The sequence below is a fragment of the Dipodomys ordii genome, unplaced genomic scaffold (assembly GCF_000151885.1).
Source record: "Dipodomys ordii isolate 6190 unplaced genomic scaffold, Dord_2.0 Scaffold4, whole genome shotgun sequence".
Taxonomy (NCBI): Eukaryota; Metazoa; Chordata; class Mammalia; order Rodentia; family Heteromyidae; genus Dipodomys; species Dipodomys ordii.
In genome coordinates, this window is record NW_012267220.1 from 19,730,371 (window position 1) to 19,734,279 (window position 3,909).

Genomic DNA, 3,909 nt, shown 5'->3' on the forward strand with positions numbered 1-3,909 from the left:
ATGAACATCGATGCAAAACTTCTCAACAAAATTCTGGCCAATTGACTTCAACAATTCATCAAAAAAATATCATACACTATGATCAAACAGGATTCATTTCAGGAATGCAAAGCAGGTTCAATATACACAAGTTAATTAATGTAATTCATCACATCAACAAGAGCAAGGATAAGAACCATATGACCATGTCAGTACACACAGAAAAAGCATTTGAGGAGATCCAACACACCTTTACGGTGAACACTGTAGAGAAACTAGGAATCCATGGAACATTCAAGGCTATGTATGACAAACCTACACCTACCATTATACTTAGTGGTGAAAAGTTAAAGCCATTTCCTCTAAATTCAGGAACAAGACAAGAATGTCTGCTCTTGACACATCTCTTTAACTTAGTATTAGAATGCCTAGCTAGAGCAATAAGGCAAATTTCAAATATAAAGGGATTGAAATAGGGAAAGATGAAGTTAAATTCTTCCTCTTTACAGATGACATGATCCTGTATTTAAAGAACCCCAGGGGCTCCCAAGTTACTCAAGCTGATCCTAAACTTTGGCAAAGTAACAGGGTATAAAATTAACCCTCAAAAATCAATGGCTTTGATTTCTTTGTGGCTTTGTATGTCCCTCCCCCACTTTATAACCCCTGCTTTCACTGTATTTGATGTTGGTATAATTTGGGGAGGGGAAGGGAAAAAACAAATTGTTTAAATAGGGATACAGGTGGACCTATTGCAACAATGAGATGTACAAGATGTCATGTCGAAAACGAACTTTACAACTTTGGCTGGGGAAGGGGGGGGGTGGAGGGGATAGGAGTGTGTGTATGGGGAGATGGGAAGGGATGGGAAGGGAAACAAAGGAGGAGGCAACAATGCTTAGTAAGAAATGTACTCATTACCTTGCCCATGTAATTGTAACCCCTCTGTATGGTATTTTCACAATAAAAAAATAAATTAAAAAAAAACCAATGGCTTTTCTGTATGCCACTAATGAGAAGAGCACAGCTGAAATCAGGAAAGCAACTCTTTTTGTACTAGTCCTTACTAAAAATAAAATATCTAGGAATTAACTGAAGAAGTGAAGGACCCCTATGATGAAAACTTTAAAATCTTGAAAAAGGAAATCAACACAGAACTAAAAAAATGGCAAAGCCTCCCATGCTCCTGGATTGGGAGGATTAACATTTTGAAACTGGCAATACTGCCAAAGTCTATCTACAAATTCGCGCAATACCCATGAATATCCAAAACCTCATTCTTCAATGAAATAGAAGAAGCAATCCAAAAATTCATATGGAACAATAAAAGACCCTGAAGAGCAAAAACAATCTTTAGCAGAAAAAACAGTGCTGGAAGAATATCAATACCAAACTTCAAACTCTACTTCGAAGCCATAATAATCTAAACATCTTGTTACTGGCACCAGAACAGACCTGAAGAATGGAATAGAAGTGAAGACCCAGAAATGAACCTGCAGTCCTATAGCCACCTAATTTTTTATAAGGAAGCCAAAAAATAGGATGGAAGAAAGACAGCCTCTTCAGTAAATGGTGCTGGCAAAATTGGTTAAACACTTGTTAAGTCATTGTGCACCAGAATCAACTCCAAATGTATCAAAAACCTTGAAGTTAAAGCAGACACCCTGAAAACATTACTGGAAAGAATAGGAGAAACACTAGGTCTCCTTGGCACAGGTCAAAATTTCCTTAATAGAGACCCAGAAACACAACAAATCAAAGAAATGTTGGAAATCTGATTGCATGAAGCTTCAGAGCTTCTGCATGGTAGAGGACACAGCAAGCAAGTTCAATAGAAAGCCCAAGGATTGGGAGAAGATCTTCACTAGCCATACAACTGACAAGGATCTCATATCTAAAATATACTTGGAACTCAAAAAATTAAATCCCTCAACAACAAATCCTCAAAGAAACAACTGCCCAATAAATAAGTGGTCTAAAGACTTAGAGAAACTTCTCTGAAGAGGAAAGAAAGATGGTGAATAGACACATGAAGAAATGCTCAACTTCTCTAGCCATAAAAGAAATGCAAATCAAGTCAACATTGAGATTCTATCTCACCTCAGTTAGAATGGCTAGAATCAAGAAATCTAATAACAACAGATGCTGGAGGGGATGTGGCCAGAAGGGAATCCTACTGCATTGTTGGTGGGAGTGTAAACTTGTTCAACCACTTTGGAAAGCAGTATGGAGGTTCCTCAAAAGAGCTCCCCTATGACCCAGCAATCCCACTTTTGGGCATTTACCTGAATGATCATAAACAAGGTCTTACTAAAGCTACCAGCACAACTATGTTTATTGCAGCATTATTTACCATAGCTAAGATATGGAACCAACCTAGATGACCCTCAGTAGATGAATGTATTGAGAAAATGTGATTATCTATCTATCTATCTATCTATCTATCTATCTATCTATCTATCTATCTATCTATCTAAATTCTATTAATCCATCAGAAACAATGACACTGCCCATTTGTAAGGAAATGGAAAGGCTTGAAAAAAAATCATATTAAGTGAAGTAAGCCAGATCTAAAGAAGCATATGTTCCATGGTTTCCCTTATTTGCAATAATTAGTATAAAGCTAAGACAATCTTAGCAGAAGAGCGGAATAGCTCATTAACTATGTACATATGACCATGTAAGATGACGTCAAAATGAACCCCAAGACAGGAACAGAGATGTTTTTCTTTGTTGTTGTTTTTAATGTACTATATCATTTTTTAAAATTTCCTTTGTGTGTTCTCTTTCCTATGATATATCCCTTGTTGTCACAGTATTTGATTTTGGCACACTGGTATTGTATATACATTTATTTGAATTAGGGAAGGGAGGGGGAACAACAGAATGGTGAGACAAAGGACAAAGGGGGAATCAATGTAACAGCGACATACACAAGACAATATGGTGAAAATGATCTGTACAAATTGGGGGGGGGTATAGAGGGGTAGGGGAAGGAAAGAAGGGGAAAATGAAGGAAGGAATAACAAGTTTGACAAGGAATGTACTTATTATCTTACTTATATAACTGTAACCCTTCTGTACATCACCTTGACAATAAAAAATACACAGTACAATAAAAATATACAGATTTAATCTAGTAAATCTTTATAATCAGTGCCAATGTTTCCCAACTCTTGAAAAAAGTGTCATAAAAATCTAAGAAAAAGAGATACTTCAAAATTCTTTTTATGTGGCCAGGATGACTCGGATACCAAAGCCAAAAATCACCATAATAAAAGGAAAAATATAAGCCAAAAAGACATTATAAGCCAATGACTCTAATGAACACAGAGGAAAAAAAAGCTGAATAAAATATTGTCAATCTAAATTCAATAGCATATGTGGAGGATCACTCATTGTGATCAAACCTGATTTATTCAAGCAAGAATGCTTGAATATATACTAATTTTAACAATGGGATATGCTACATATTAGAAGGAATAATTAAGTCACAAAACCTTCTCAAGAGCTACGAAGAAAGCCTTTGACAGAGTTCAACACCATTTTAGTATGCTAAAAATTCTCTCTATAGAAGGAATTTACCTATACTCCATAAAATCCATGTATAAAAGCCCCACAGTTGATGTTACAGTCATTGACTGAGAAAAAGATCAGAAACAATACAAGGATGTGTATGTAGTTTCTTTTTTTCCTTTTTCTTTTTTTTATTGTGAAAATACTGTACAGAGGGGTTACAATTACATGGGCAAGGTAATGAGTACATTTCTTATCAAGCATTGTTGCCTCCTCCTTTGTTTCCCCTTCCCATCCCTTCCCATCTCCCCACTCCCTCATGCCAAAGTTGTAAAATTCGTTTTTCAACACAATGTCTTTTACATCTCATTGTTGCAATGGGTCCACCTGTATCTCTATTTAAACAATTTGTTT